The sequence below is a fragment of the Carlito syrichta genome, unplaced genomic scaffold (assembly GCF_000164805.1).
Source record: "Carlito syrichta isolate Samal-C Ts95f unplaced genomic scaffold, Tarsius_syrichta-2.0.1 Scaffold316004, whole genome shotgun sequence".
Lineage (NCBI taxonomy): Eukaryota > Metazoa > Chordata > Mammalia > Primates > Tarsiidae > Carlito > Carlito syrichta.
Window position 1 is genome coordinate 1,185,121 of NW_007260100.1, and position 17,757 is coordinate 1,202,877.

Here is a 17,757-nt window from a genome sequence, read left to right on the forward strand (position 1 = left end):
GTAAGAATGGCCATCATTAATAAAACAAACAACAACAGATGCTGGCAAGGATGAGGAGAAAAAGGAACGCTTCTACATTGCTGGTGGTAATGAAAACTAATGCAGCCGGAAAACAATGTGGCGATTTCTGAAAGAACTAGAAATTGACCTTCCATCTGGCCCAGCAATCCCCTATTGGGAATATACCTGGAGGAATTCAAATCATTCTACAAAAAAGATACCTGCACACGCATGTTTATTGCAACATTATTCACAATAGCAAAAACATGGAACCAACAGTGCTGCCCATTGAAACTGGACTGGATTAAAAAAATGTGGTACATATACACAATGGAATATTATGCAACCATAAAGAAGGACAAACATATGGACTTTGCAGCGACTTGGATGGATTTAGAATCGATCATAGTCTCTCACAGAAACAAAAACCAGAGTACCATATGTTCTCATTCATAGGTGGACCTTGAACAATTATCATAATACTATAAGAAAGGGATTGGCAGTAGTGGGAAACTGCCAGGGGGGTGGTTGGGGGGGATGGCAGTAGTGGGATACTGCCAGGTGAGCAGGGCACACCTCATCGACAAGGGTACCTGCAGAATGAACATTTGTATACTTAACCCTGAATTGTAACCCACATCTTTAAGATAAAAATTAAAAAAAAAAGAATTTTAGCTTTTTGGCTAATAATATTGATGTCTGTTAAAATTGTCATGCCCCTGAGATGAGTAATACATAGTTTCCATCAGTCATTTACCCCTTAATGGGAATAAGGAAGATTTTAAAAGTTGGAATAGAAGGAAAGAGGACACTAAATGCCTGGAGAGGAAGTAATGAGGACATTGGAAAAAATTTTTCACAGTGGAAGATTTATCCTAGGGCTAGCCTTGCTCCAGGAGTAAAATAGAGTAACATGGTTCCATCAACACTTCTGTTTCTTTATCCCCACCTCACTTCTACTCCCATGCCCTAGCTATTTCCAAATAAGGAGGTGAATGAGCTCTGTTTTTAGATTGCTTTTTTTATTTTAAAAAATATTTTAAGTTATTTTGCCTTTTCATATACACTTTTGTCTTAATGAGATAAAATGTTCAGTCCAGGCCTTTAGTTGTGTTAACTATCAGTCTAAGAAAACCATTCCATTCCATTAATCTTTGGCCACTCCGATTTATTTTAGGAGTGTAAAAGATCCAAAGGGATTGATTAGTATGCACTGGACACTGGGAAGTCCTAAAAGTTCATAGCAATATCGAGAAAACTCCTTAAGAATGGATGGTATGATTAGGTTTCTATTTTGATTTTTACGTTGGAAAGTTAGGTTTCCACCTAAATGAAAACACAATGCGGGCTGAAGTAAAATTAACACCAAGAGCATGTGGAGAGGACAAAGATTGGGCCTGGATCTTGCTATTGGAGCCAATCTAGCATGACCTATTTTTGGGTTTTTAAACTCCCTATACTAATGACAAATGAATGAAAAACAAGGGGACAGATTAAACCTCAGAATGATTTAATTCAGACTACTGCGAATTATATTCAGGCTATACTTCTTTATGGCTCACTTCCTTAAATTTGCAAGAGATCCTATTAATCCAGATGCAAAGCATCTTGGAACTAGAATAGATCCATTTTAAAAATGTATTTTTACATGTTTCTACTTGTTATTTTGATATTATTTCAAACTTAACAGAGAAGTTGTAAAACTAGTATATCCCCCTATTTCTTTTACTCAGATGCCCATATTCTTCAAATGTTGACATTTTACAACCTTTGTAGTTTCTGTCTATATAAACATGCATGAATATTATATGTATTCATAATCCATACAGTAATTCCCCTCCAAATGAATGCGTTCCATTCCAAGAACATGTTAGTAAGTCCAATTTGTTTGTAAATTCATCAAATTTAGCCTCAGTTCCCACTAACACAATTGGCTATATAGTACTGTACTGTAATAAGTTTATAATACTTTTTCCACAAATAATACATTAAAAAAACACAAAAATAAGAAAGCATTTTTAATTTTACAATACAATACCTTGAAAAGAACAGTAGTATAGTATAGTATAACAGCTGGCATACAGGGGCTTCAAATAAAGATACCGTACTACTGTGTTCTATACTGTACAGTAAAGCACACAGAAACAGAACTACTTGTACAGGATGCACACATGTGACAATGTATGCCAGACATGTGAACTAACATGTGATTGGACATGAAAATGCACATTCATCTCTTTGAAAGTTCACAATTTGAAGATTTGTATGTAGGGGACTTACTGAATATGTGTGTATGTCTTTCAGTATAATATTTTTATTTTTTCTGAATGTCTTAAAGATAAATTGCAGATATCATGTTCTTTTACTCCTAAACACATCAGTCTATATTTTTAAAAAATAAGAATAGTTCTTTATATAACCATAGTATAATCATCAAAATCAGGAAACAAGCACTGATAAAATATTATTATCTAACTACAAACTTTATCCAAATTTTGTCTTTTATAGCCAAAGAAAAAGAAATGTGTTTCATAGAATCTGATCTAGAATCACACATTGAATTTGCATTTTATGTCTCTTTAGTCTTCTTTCGTCTGGAGCAGTTCTCAACCATTTGTTGTCGTTCATGACCTTGACTTTTTTTTAAAAATAAGAACAGGACATTTATTATGTAGAATGTTCATCAATTTGTGTTTATCAACTGTTTTTTCTTGAAGACTTTTTGTTTTTTTCCCCAAAGGATACCACGGTATTAGGATGTGCTCTTCTCAGTAAACCAGATTATTCCTTCAGCATTTATTTGAATTTTACTGCAAGGAAGTGCTTTCTCTTATCTCTCTCCCTTTGTCTGTCTATCTAATCTATGCTACCTATCTCTTAAAAACCATGAATATATACTGTTTCCTTTACTTCCAATCTCATGCCACAGGGTTCATTCTACTCTCCCCCTTTCCACAACTGTATCTCCCTTCTCCTACAGTGACACTCTGCTTCTCATTATCCACAATATATTTACTCATTTGCTCAGTCTTAGAATATGCACAAAGTGATTACAGAATTGTTAATAATAGCATCAGGAACAAACAAACCTACTTAACTAGGGTTAATATTTGTATATAGTTCTTTTTACCTTTAACCTGACTGTATATAGTTAAAATGCTCTGTTCAAAAGTTACTTGGGTTTGTTTTGTTTCTTTTTCTATTCAGGGTAGTTATGTGTTATTCATTTGCAACAAAGATAGGTTCGTTTATATCTGTTTTTATTCCATTTTGGGTTTTCTCCCCCACTCTTGTTAATTTTATTTATTTATTTTTTGACTGTGTGAAACACTATCATGTTTCCAAAAGTCAGAACTCAACAAAAAAAGATACTCAGAGAAGTGACCACCCCTTCCAAACCAACTTCCCACACTGTCCCCTTCTCCCTAACCTTTCTATCCCATTTCTATGCATCCTAGGTAGGTCATCAGTCACATTCTTTCATGCTTTATCCTTCCTGTTTCTTTTAGTACAAATTAGCATATTAATGTGTATTTTCTTATTCCATGGGCATAGAAGAGAGGGTGAAAATTTACTTCTCATTTTTAGCAGAAAAATGGAGACATTAAGAATGTGAAACAAAATGGCCCCCATCTTCTGTTCCCAAGCTCAATTTGCATTGTTCATATCCCTTTTAATTCCTCTTCTTTCTACAGGGATGCCTAAACTAAGCCTAGACTTTTTCTCAAGATTGAGACAAACCCCCTGAAACTGTGCTCCCACATTTCTTTCAACTTCCACATTATTAACATGGATTACATATAATTATTTTTTAAAATAGAAAATTTACTCCTCAGCCTCCAATTTAAAAGACTTGCATGCTCTTAAGTAAACTTTGCCTGCTGTTCAGCAGTCCCTCTCTTCCTGGTTACCTTTAGGGCTTGAACACATGGGCATGTTCTAATCTGCTTATGACAGAGACGTTAGGCAGCCATGCAGCTTTCCATCTTGGCCTCACTTGGGGCTAATGTTTTCAGTACAGATATACACAAGCCAGCAAAGACTGGTTTGAGGCAGAAATTGTCCAGATTACAAGAGCTAAGCAAAATAAAAAATCAAAAATCTGACTTTAACTTCATTCATAAAGGAAGACATAAAATTACACAAGGCAAATAAAGTAAATTTTAGAAATGAAACTGCTTTAGACACATGTCAATTCTCTTCTATTGAAATAAATCATTTATTTTAGCAGTGGAAGCACTTATTTCAATATTAGAAAAATAATGCTATTTGTTTTCAGCATAAAATAACCCTCAGGTGGAATAGACACATTGATTTTTTTAAATGGATTTAAAATAAATCCAACGTCTTCATAATGAAAACTTACAAAATTCACCAGAATATAGTAGTTACATAAGCCAGTGACTTCCCAAGGAAAGGGAAAATTGCATTCCCTTCCTTTCATTGGTTTTTGTTAAATGTAATTTGTCCATTCCGTTTGACTGGCCAATTTGATTGTAGTGTACTAAAATTCGGCTAGGTGGAATACAGAGCCACAGGCTTGACTTAGGAAAACCAAGCCCAAACAGAACAATAATTGGATCCACACATTAATTAGATCCAGAGATACCCTGGGCTTCTGGGCTTCAGGAATCTAGAAATAAGGTGCTTTGATGTTCTGATTGATTGTCTATTATATTTGGTACCAGAGAACAAGTAAGAGAAAGCAGAACAGCTGTGCAATGACTATAATCAAATGCAAATACCTAGGAGTCGCCACAACAAAATAACAAAGACAGCTGAATGATGCTCATCTTGATCAATAATAGCAGTCTCCCGCCCCTGAAAATTTTCACACACAATAATCACTATTAAAGCTGTTTTCTTTTTGTCAAATTGAAACATTCAGTGTGTAGGTGTGTCGTCTGACGGTATGCAGGCTCCTGATAAAGTATTAATCATGCAGCTAAGTGACTTGAGTCCACAATCAAATCATGTAAAATAACATCATCTCTTTAAAATTAATTCATTGAAAGAATCTTTAAAAAGAAATGTGGAGAACAAAGTAGTTTATGCTGCTGCAGTGAGACCCTATTATAACAGGGTCACACTACAGCGGTATAGAATATACAGCAATGCTGTTGGTGGTAGAAGTATTCCAGGAAGCTAACAAGTATCTGAGTATGCATAGCATTCATTAGTTAGTAATTGCATCAATCCCTTATTTTCTGCCCTCATGTTAATTCATTATCCAGTAAATGTCTGCTGAGTACCTACTGTGTGCCAACTGGTTGCACTATTTACTGGATAACACTCTTTTGACTAACATCTTGCCTCTTCCAATGCATTCTAGACACGGTTACTAGATCAATACTGTCAAAACACACTTTGATTCTTTCATAAGCCAGACTCAAAAACATTTGTTGACACCCTGTCGCCTACCAATATAATCCCAACACTTCATCTTAACATTTAGATCTCTCTATAATATGTTTCTCTCCAGCTTTAGCTTCTACATTTCCCCCACTAGACTGTAAGCTCCTTGGTTAGAGTTTAGTTCATTTTAATGAACATTTATTGCGTATTTACTATGACTAGTGACTGCGCTAGACATAGAGATAACATAGTGAATAAGACAGGAAGAATTCTTGTTATAGTGGAGGAGCCTGGCAAGAGAAACAAATACTTTCAATATAATGTGGTTAAGTGCAATAACAAGACTGAGCACAAGGTACTCAGAAAGTACAGAGAATATGCTCATAACTCAGACAGGTAGCTAAGAAGAGGCTTCTTAAAAGGGTGCAGGTCCCACACATCACTCAACTTTATGTTTCCAGTGTATAACACAATTCTTGGTACATAGTAACTTGAATAAATATATAATCCTTTCACTATGGTCAGTTTGGAAGACTCATCTTCCCCAGACTGCTGTTTTTCTGTCCTTCTCCCCTTTGTTTAGAATGTTCTATTTTTTTTTTGAGTTGGAGTCTCACTCTGTCGCCCAGACTGGAGTGCAGTGGCCGCTCCCGGCCACCGCAGCCTCGACCCGCTGGGCTCCGGCGATCCTTCCGCCTCAGCCTTCCAAGTAGCCGGAATTACAGGCATGCGCTACCACGCCCAGCTGATTTTTTGATTCTATTGTAGAGATGAGGTCTCGCTGCCCAGGCGGGTCTCGAATCCGCGGGCTCAGGCAATCCACTCACCACAGCCTCCCAAAGGCGCGGGATTACAGGCTGAGCCACTGAGCCCAGCTAGAATGTTCTATTTTTTATCACCATCTTTTCCTTTCAGAGGTCCAGTTCAAATGCCACCTTCTCCATATGATGACTTTCCTGATTATGGAGACCAATAAATAAGCATGAAATAAGATTATTCTCTATGAGGGAAAATAACTATAATCAGTTAAAAATGAATGATATTAGTTATCCCCAAAAGTAACTGAAGAGAATGTCATTAGTGTACCCTTGCCTCTCAGATACAGCTCTCTAGTCTAGACCTCCACCCTGAGCCCTACATCTGTGTATTCAACTGCCAACTTGGCATTTCCATTTGGATGTCACAAAAGCAAGTGAAATGCAATTGTACCCAAACAGAATTCATTATCTTTTCCATTCCATTAATCTGTTTCTGTTCCAGTGTTTCCTATACCAGTAAATAGCACTGTAATTCACCCAGTTGCTCAAGGCAGATATGTGGGAATCATCTTTGTTCACTCCACACTCTGTATTCGATCAGTTGCCAAGTTTTATTGATTCTACCACCTAAATATTTCTCTCCATGTTCACTGTCACTGCCCACTGTCACTTCTTGCCTAGAGTACTGCAAGAGCCTCCTTTCTGGTCTCCTTACCTCCATTCTTGTTTCCTTTCAAATACTGCTATAATCTTTAGGCAGAGTGATCCAAGACTGAAAAATTGATCAGGTCATGCCAATCTTTAAAATAATTTAGCAAACTGCAGTTGCCTTTAGGGTTAAGTCCCAAATCAGGCAATGGTTTATAAGGCCTCTCAGAAAAAGCCTCATGTCTCCCTACTCTCAGTATCACTCTCCTCACTAGTCATGTGTTGAACTTCATTCAGTTCAGACTGAACAATTTCTCACATCGTGGCCTTCAACCAGGCTGTTTCCTCTGCCTGGGACACTCTTTTCTTCAGTCTTCATGTGGCTGTTTTTTTTTCTCCTCTAGATGCTGCTTCAGGAAGGCTTCCTGATGGTTTAAAGATAGTTGCTAATAGGAAAAGAGGAAGTCAAGTTATCCCTCTTTGCTGATGATATGATCCTATACCTTGAAAATCCAAAGAATCTGTCAAAAACCTGCTTGCACTGATAAAAGAATTTTGCAAAGTCTCCGGGTACAAAATAAATGTGCAAAAGATAGTTGCATTCCTATACACCAACAACAAGCAGGCAGAGACCCAAATTAAAAGCACAATCCCATTCACAATAGCCATCAAAAAAAAGAAATACCTTGGCATCTTCCTAACCAGAGAAGTGAAAGCCCTTTACAATGAGAACTACAAAAACACTGCTCAAATAAATCCAAGAATACACAAACAAATGGAAAAAATATTCCATGCTCATGGATAGGAAGAATCAACATTATTAAGATGTCCATCCTACCAAAGGCAGTCTATAGATTGAATGCAATACCCATTAAGTTACCAACATCATTCTTCTCAGACCTGGAAACAACAATACAGAAATTCATATGAAAACATAAATGACCACGAATAGCCAAAACAACCCTTAGCACAAGAAACAAAGCAGGAGTTATCACACTTCCAGACTTCAAACTTTACTGTAAGTCTACATAATCAAAACAGCCTGGTATTGGTACAGGAACAGGCATATAGACCAACAGAACAGGATAGAGATTCTGGAAGCAAAGCCTCAATTTCTCAATCAATTCATCTTTGACAAAGCCTCTAACAACAACCACTTGGAGAACCTATTCCGGAAATGGTGCTGGGAAAACTGGCTGATCACATGCAGAAGATTGAAGCAGGACCCCTAACTATCACCACACACACACATTAACTCTAAATGGATCAAAGACCTAAATGTATAAGAATCATTACACAAAGTCAAACTATAAGAATCTTAGAAAACACAGGAGCCAGCCTTATGGAAATTGGAACTGGCAACCAATTCCTATTCACATCCCTAAATGCCCATACCTTAAGAAATAAGATAGACAAATGGAACCTCATCAAACTGAACAGCTTCTGCAAAGCAAAAGAAACCATCAGGAGAGCAGGGAGACAGCTCACAGACTGGGAAAACATATTTGCCAACTGTATATCTGACAAAGACCAAATATCTAGGATCTACAAGGAACTCAAACACACTGAAAGGAAAAAGCAAACAGCCCCATTAAAAAGTGGGCAAAAGACATGAATAGACACTTCTCAAAAGAAGATATATGGGCAGCCGATAGACACATGAAAAGTGCTCAGCCTCACTCATCATCAGAGAAATGCAAATCAAAACCACATTGAGATACCACCTAACCCCAGTAAGAATGGCCACGATTAATAAAACAAACAACAATGGATGCTGGCAAGGATGCGGAGAGAAAGAAGCGCTTCTACTCTGCTGGTGGGAATGCAGACTAGTGCAACCTCTTTGGAAGACAGTGTGGCAATTTGTGAAAGAACTGGAAATTGACCTTCCATATGACCCAGCAATTCCCCTATTGGGAATATACCCGGAAGAACTCAAATCATTCTACAAAAAAGATACCTGCACACGTATGTTTGTTGTAGTTCTAGTCACAATAACAAAAACATGGAACCAATCATGTTGCCCATCAAAGCTGGACTGGATAATAAAAATGTGGTACGTATACACAATGGAATATTATGTAACCATAAAGAAGGACAACCCATGGACTTCACAGCAACTTGGGTGGATTTAGAGTCTATCACAGAAACAAAGAACAGAGTACCATATGTTTTCACTCATAAGCGGACCTTGAGCAGTTCTTATAATACTATAAGAAAGGGATTGGCACACTGGGAATTCCTATTGGGAAACTGTCTGGGGGGTGGGATTGGCAGTTGAGGGAAACTGCTACGGGAGGGAGGGGTATATCTCATCAACAAGGGTACCTGCATACAACGTTTGTATACCTAACCTTGAATTGTACTCCACATCTTTATAATTTAAAAAAAAGATATTTTCTGTCTTAGTTAGTTGGGACTACTATTACAAAATATCACAGACTGGCAGCTTATAAATAACAGAAATATATTTTTCACCATTCTGGAGGATGAAAAGTCCAAGATTGAAGTGTTAGCAGATTTGGTGTCTTGAGAAGCTTCATTCCTCATAGATCTCATAGACGATGCTTTTTTGCTGTGTCCTGATAGAACAGAACGTGATGGAAGGGGTAAGGCAGCTTTCTGGGATTTCTTTTATAAGGGCACTAATCTCATTTATGACGGCTATGCCCTCATGACTTAATGTCTCCCAAAGGCCCCACCTCCTAATATCATTGCCTTGGGTGTTAGTACTTCAACATATGAATTTTGGAGTGTGAGAGGAGAGACCCAAACATTCAGACCCTAACAGTAGAGAATAAGATGATCTGATTAATTTTCTTGATTCTGGTTCCATACTCACTTAAGAAACTCCTTGTAATAATAATAAGATTGTCTGATTGATTATTTTTTATTTATTTTATTTTATTTTATTTTGAATTGAAGTCTTACTCCATCGCCCAGGCTGGAGTGCAGATGCACGCTCAGTCCACCCCAGTGTCGACTTGCTAGGCTCCGGCAATCCTTCCTCCTCAGCTTTCCACGTAGCCGGAACTACAGGTGTGTGCTACCACGCCCGGCTAATTTTTGATTTATTGTAGAGACGAGGTCTCACCAAGTTGCCTGGGCTGGTCTCGAACCCGCAGGCTCAGACAACCCACTTGCCTCAGCCTCCCAAAGTGCTGGGATTACAGGCTGAGCCACTGAGACCAGTGGACATTGTAGAAGTCTTATAAGAAAAGCAAAAATTTTAGAACCCTGACGTTTTGGTTTATGCATCATTCTGGGTAAACTAAGTTAGACATCATCTCCATCTTGCTTCTCTCTAAGTATACAAATCACCACAACTGGAAATGATGCTCCATCCTTCACCACTCCTATGGCATTTAGGTCATACCATGTCTGCCTTTTTCCTATACCTTAAACATATTGCACACGTCTCACTTCCTCTGTTAACAAGCAGAGACATAGTCTTTGTTCATTTCTGTGTAAATAGAATGTATAGGCATCCAGTAAGTATTTGTTAACTGTACTAAAACGCATAAAATAATTAGAAATGATGTATCTGGCCGGGCACGGTAGCTCAAGCCTGTAATCCCGGCACTTTGGGAGGCCGAGGCGAGTGGATTGCCTGAGCCCAGGGATTTGAGACACACCTGGGGAACTTGGTGAGACCTCATCTCTACAACAAATCAAAAAAATTAGCCGGGTGTGGTAGTGCATGCCTGTAGTTCCGGCTACTTGGAAGACTGAGGTGTTAGGATTGCTGGAGCTCAGTGGGTCAATGCTGGGGTGGTTGTGAGTGTGCCACTGCATTCCAACCTGAGCAATGGAGTGAGACTCCAACTCAAAAAACAAAAAACAAAAAACAAAAAAACCAGAAATGAGGTATCTAACCATGTTGATTCTACTTCCTAACTCTCTAGTCCGTGTGGTCTCACTTCTCTAACATGATTGCCACTGCTGTCAGGCCTTGTCATTTCTTCCCTGGGCTACTGCAGTGTCCTACCTGGCCAGCATTCCCTCTAACATTGCATTCTCCTCCTGGAGGTCAAGATGATTAAAGTACTTAAACAAGTTTCTATTTTCTTCAGAATAATAAACACTCATTAAAATAACTTCCCTTCTCACCTCCCAAGTTCCCTTCCTCCCCTGCTTTTTCTTTCCATTCTTCAGTCATACTGATCTATTTGCTGTCTCTTCATGTGCTCTGGTCTTTCTTTGTTCAATAGAGACAGAGTCTCACTATGTTGTCCAGGCTGGTCTTGAACTCCTGGCATCAAGCAACCCTCCCATCTCAGCCTCCCAAAGTGCTGGGATTATAGGTGTGAGCCACCATGCCCGGCCAACTGCTCTGGTCTTTCATAACTCATGTCTTTTCACATTCAGATGGATTTGTCTTGAATAACTATATCCCCCCGGACATAATTTCAAAGTATAGTTTAAGACATCTAGAGATGATTCCTCTGGAAAATCTTCCCTGGCCCTCCCCCACCTCACCTAGGTTGCCATATCCTCTCACTTTCTTAGCATCTGCTGCTAATATCTGTCATAGAACTTACCATGTTGTCCATTTCTCTGCTCACATCCTCTGTCCTCCTAATACGCAAAACCAAGCCATTAACACTTCAAGGGTATGGACCATGTCTATCCTGCTTACAATTGTGTCTCTAGGGCATAGTAAATACAAGGTGGTCAAGACACATTTGATGAATGAATGTTCTAGGGTGCTGGTGCTCCAGGCAAAGGTTGAGCCATTTCCTGGACATAGTAATGGAACATATCCAAATGTAAGGTATTGAAACAATAAATAAGCAAGCAAACTGGGCTCAACAGTTGATTGTAGAACACATCCTCTAATAAGTCAGAAACTTTTATTATCCGTTCTCCCAACACAGTGGGAGCGGGGGACAGGGAGAAGACCACATATTTTATGTTTCTGGTGATAAAAAAAACATTACTAACAGCAGCCACAGTAGCATTAACAATTATTTGCCAGCTGCTTACTTTGGGCCCAGTACTCTACTACATACTATTTGTAGATTACCTAATTTAAATTTCACAGTAATTCTGTGAGGTAGGTACTATTTTTTTTTTTTTTGAGTTGGAGTCTCACTCTTTGTCACCCAGGCTGGAGTGCAGTGACACGTTCACAGCCACTGCAGTCTCCAACTGGTGGGGCTTAGGTGATCCTTCTACCTCAGCCTTCCAAGTAGCTGGAACTATAGACACACACCACCATGCTGGGCTAGTTTTTGTGATGTATTGTAGAGTCGAGGTCTCACCAAGTTGCCCAGGCTGGTCTCAAATCCCCGGGCTCAGGCAATCCTCTCACCTTGGCCTCCCAAAGTGCTGGGATTACAGGCTGAGCCACTGGACCCAGCCAAGGTAGGTACTATTATTTATTTATTGTATACAAATGAGAACACTAAAGTTCAGGGTGGTTAAATATGTTTCCCTTAGACCACACAGCTAATAAAAGGTAGAGCTTTGATTCAATAATATTTCTGCTTGACTTAAACTCCCAGGCTCTTAATAGCTATCCTGTGTTGTCCGGAAAGCGTTAAACTTCAAAGAAACAAAAACAGGCAGACATGGACAGATATGTACACAGCACTGCTGAGGACGTGTTTAAAGAAAATCTAGAGCATAAGTTCCTCAACCAGTCCCCTTCTTGTTACTTTCTTTAAACCTGAATAAGAAAGTCTCTAAAGAGAGAAACTCAAGTGGTAAATGTACAGTTTTTTCCCCGAACTTTGAGACCCTGATAATTTGCTGGAAAATTTCCATTTAGGTATATTTTTTGATAACATCAACTGCAGGGTCTTGTAGCAATATGGAGGGGAAGCACAGGCTATAGAGATGGAGGAATTTGCCTGAGTCCTCCTTGGGACTGAGCCCCAGACATGGATGAATGGAGCAGGGGTAGAAAGAGAAGTTTGGAGTATTAAGCTATTCTTTCAAGAGCATGTTCTCCTGGCTGCTCTTTGGATAATCTTGTCTTAGAGACCTAGCAGGGAAACTGCAATCAAATCTCAATCTCCTCGCCCCCCACCTCTCTGTCTCTCAAGACAAGTCTTGGTGTGGGCCATCTAATCAAGGTAGATGGGACACTTAAGTGCGAGGATGAGCACTTATTTTGCTTCCTCTTACCCATTCAAATCATGTCTCCTCCTTCATAATTCAACTCCCATCTTCCTTGACTGTTTTAATTTTCCGCTTTCCTTTATAATTTCTCACTTTTGTATGCCAGTAATATACCAGAGATTAGGTATTTATGCCATCGCTTGAGCTACAGGATTTATTGCAGTGCAATGCATTTGGATGTAGGGAGAATTGCAAGACGACTGTAGTCACCCAGGAGAGAGGTGACCAGAATTCAAAATAAAGATTTTGTTCTGGAAAAAGAAGAGAAAGGACAGCAAAGTCCTTTATCTGGAAATCTTGCTTCCATAATCTATACTGCTTATATTTCATATACCATCACAATTTTAAAACAAGATGACCTTAAGTGAGAATAGTTGCTACTAGACTATGGGCAGGGAATTCCAAATGCATGTGAATTCCTGCTGCAAGAGATGATGTTAACCATCTTGCTGTGTTAGATACCAGCAGTAGTGAGTCTAGCTTGACAGGGGCCCTCAGTTGCTGATTTTTGTTTTTGTCTTTGTGTTTTTGCTGATCTTTGTGTTTGTCTCTCTATAGAGATAATGTTTTAATAGTATTTATTGTAACAAGAATTGCCCTGAAGCAATCAAAATGTATCTGAACTTCTTGGGTTTGTGCTTTATAGTCTATGCCTTCATTACGCTCATTCATTTATTAATGTGCTAAAGGAGGAAGACTTTCCCATTAACCGAAGAAAATGACAAAAAGGGTTGCGACACTGGGCAAGTAGGCCTTTAATGGAGATGGGAAAGCATCAAATATTCACCTTTCATTTGTCAGAGATGAATTTATTTTCAAATACACGACTTCACTCTCCTCATAGGTACTGAACTAGGGCATTTCTTGCAGGCTGTTTTGAGTGCTAATTGCATTTAAACATAGAGGATGAAATCATTTAACCTAAACTGTATTTATAGACAATGTACAAACATATTTCCTCCCAAGAAAAACAATGTAAAAAGCAAAATATATCTAATGATTTTTTAAATGTATTAGGGACTGATGACTGAAAGCAGGAGTCATAACCAGAAAATCGGAAGAAATGAAAAGAAGATAGAATGAAATCTCAAACAGCTGAATTATTGGGCTCAGAAGTTGCTATTTCAGAAAGATCCACTGAGCTACCAAATACTACTAATTATAGAAAAAAGATGATGAAACATGGCAATATTTCTTACTCTTTAAAAAATCTTGGCTGAGTGTGGTTCATGCCTATAATTCTAGCACTTTTGGGAGGCTGAAGCGGAAAGGTCCCCTGAGGCCAGGAGTTTGAGACCAGCCTGGGAAACATAGTAAGACCTCCTTTCTACAAAAAAAAAAAAAAAAGAAGAAGAAGAAGAAGAAGAAGAAAAGAAAAAGAAAAAAATAACTGGTCTGGATGTGGTGGCATGCACCAATCGTCTCAGCAACTCAGGAGGCTGAGACGGGAGGATCACTGAATCCAGGAGGTACAGGATGCAGTGAGCGGGGATCGTACGCTGCACTCCAACCTGGGTGACATAGTGAAACCCTGTCTCAAAACAAAACCAACTAAACAAACAAAATAAAAATGTCTCCACCAACCTAAACTTTACTCCTAGGCTCAAATTAAGAGATATAATAAACATGTATCGAAAAGACTTTAAAATATACATGCCTTTTGATCCAGAAATTCCACTTTAAGAATTTGTCTCAAGCTGGGTGTGGTAGTTCACAGCTGTAATCCCAGCACTTTGGGAGGCAGAGGCAAGAGAATTGCCTGAGCCCAGGGGCTCAAGACCAGACTGAGCAACTTGTTGAGACCTTGTCTCTACTATTAAAAAAAAATTTAGCTGGGTGTGGTGGTGCATGCCTGTGATTCCAGCTACTTGGGAGGCTGAGTTGGAAGGATCACCTGAGCCCAGTAGGCCGAGGCTGCGGTGTCTGTGAATGTGCCACTGCACTCCAGCCTGGGTGACAAAGAGTGAGACTCCAACTGAAAAAAAAAATAGTACCTACCTCACAGAATTACTGTGAAATCTAAATGAAGTAATCCACATGTAGTATGTAGTATAGTGCCTGGCTGTGAGCGTGCCACTGCACTCCAGCCTGCGCAACAGAGTGAGACTCTGACTCAAAACATAAAACAAACAAACAAAAAAGAATTTATCTCAAGTAAATTAATAAAAATGTGAACAAAAACAGAGTTATAATGAAGTTCATTGCAGCATGATTTGCTATAGCAAAACACTGGAAACAGCCTCACGGTATATAAGAAAAGAATTGATTAAATAAATTGTGACACATCCATAAGATGAAATATTATGCAACCACTAAAATTACAATGTATTCTATTTTTATTGGCATAAAATATTATCATAATTGTCAATTGAGAAAAAAAGATTATAAATCTACCCACAGTATTATCTCTTAAAAATATACATAGAAAGATCCCTGAAAGACATATAATAAAGCATTACCAGTAATTGTCTCTAAATGGTTTTTATTATGGTTGCTTTTATTCTTTTTTTATCCTTTTCCTTTTTTTGTTTCTATGTTAAGATATTTCTGCCATGAATATACATTGATTTTTGTTAACATAAAATGAATAAAACAATCTTTATTTCAGAAGAATGATCTAGTTGCCAAGGTAATACTAATCCTACAGGTTTGGAATGCCCCTTTGTATGATTATGTGCAAGTTACATACCTTCCTTGAGCCTCAATTTACTCATTTGTGATATGGAATAAAAGCACTTATTTCACAAAGTTGCCAAGAGGATTAAATAAGACCAAGTGTGTAAAAGTGCCTGGCACAGTGCTCGGCACATGGATGAATTCAATAAACAGTGAATCTGTATTTGAATAATAGGTCAGTAATCCTTATTTCATGTTGAGATCAATAGACTAGAAAATATGCAGATTATATTACATGAATAGTTAGGGAAATCTACTCTTCAACCATAAACAAGGAAAGTTCCAACATGGGAAATAGCAAGACCACTCTTACTCTGTTGTCTGGAGACTTGGTGGAATGTGAAGATTTAGAAGGGCATGACCAGCCAAGTTAAGATTAATCTAGGCACCCACTTCACTAGCAGACACCAAAGCCCACGACCTCCCTCACATAAGTGTAAAGACAGAGTAGTACAACAACACATGGTTTGCTCATTCCTTGTTAAAATGGAAAATGTCAACTAAAAATAATTTTCTTTAAATACTACCATTAACAAAAACCAAGAGTTTTGAGCAAACAGATGTTTAAAAAGAAACTTATTTTCTAAAGCATAACTGGGACAATGTAACCTGCCAAATTACTTATATTCAGTTTCTAAGACACTGTTATTGACAAGTTCTATATTGCTCTCTATTGGTAGTTGGAAGAAACTCCAGACAATGAATGAAGAGCAGTGGTGCTTCTGAATTGGAGCAGAGTGGTTTACTAAGTCATTTAACAAATATTTACAGAGCACCGTACTATGTGAAACGCTCTGTAATAAGTGCTAACGGCAAGGGGATTAGGATTCATGTCCTCAAGAAATTTCACAAGATGAAGGTGAAGTAAGGTAGATTAGATATCAAGAAACTTCCATTCCATTTCATGTTCTGGCATGAGTAACTTGTATATGCCACATAACAATGCAGTGCTTTGGTTTCTCAATTTTTTAACTATGGAAAACAATATCTTTCTTAATGAATAAATATATGAAGAATTTGAAATTATTTCAAGTTTTTGTTGGAAAGGGCTCTTTTTAGAAAATGCTGGGATGTCTTTCATGCCATTTTGTAAGAAGATACAATATTTTCCTTTATCCTCATTTTCTTCCCTGAGAGGTCTTAGAAATTAATAACAAAAAATCAAAATGCTCTAATTTTTAAGTCAATTTATCCTCACTTGAAAGTTTTTTCTTTTCTTTTTCTTCTTTTTCTAACAGTCTGTTAATCTTCAGCCCATGTGTATATGTTTACATATGTCATTGTGTAATTGCAAATATGTGCTTTGTTTCTCTTTGCTCCCAAATTGTTCCTCAATCTATTTTATTTTTCAAAAGTCATTTAAAGGTACATCTTTCAATGGGTTAATCTAGACAAGCTGCTTGTTGTCTATGTTCTCTCAACTGTTAAGTAACTGTTATTGGATTCAAAAAGGAGAGTTGACTTGTCTCAAACAATGTGGGCGAGATTCTAATCTCCCATGGTTGTGCCGGTGCACCTGAGATCGCACCAGCAATACATTCCTTTCTCTATACTTTGGCATCTCTTGGCTACCATCTGCCAAGCCAGGTCCAACAGACTTCATTAATGACTTAGTGAAGAACATATATATATATGTGTATATTTGACTAAAACAAGGGTGAGATTAATCTTTTAAAATCTGAGGTAAAATTCACGTTGTAGTTTAAAATGAAAGTCTAATATTTTAGTTCATATATTTATAATCACTTTCAAATTTTTCATGGTGGCCTACTGGCCCAACACACTCTGACCTCCACTTTCCTGTCTGCCCTCAACTTGTCTTACTCCCTCGCTTGCCCATTACACCTACACCACACTCTGTTTCTGGAACACACTAAGCTCATTTTCTCTTCAAGGCCTTTGCTCATTCCACTTGTTTCCTTTTCTTGGAATGATCTCCTATTTTTCCCTAAATTATCCCCCAAACTCTGCTATCAATTTAACACCTACTTATCCTCCAGTTCCCAGATCAAACCCCATTTTCTCTGGAAGGCCTTCTCTGACTTTCCAGATCAAGTCCATTTCTTTCTTTCTTTTTTTTGAAAGCAGGATTTATTGAGAGGATGGAAAAAGCTCCCACAGTTTGGGCGTGGTGGCACAAGCCTATAATCCCAGCACTTTGGGAGACCGAGGCAAGAGGATTGCCTGAGCCTGA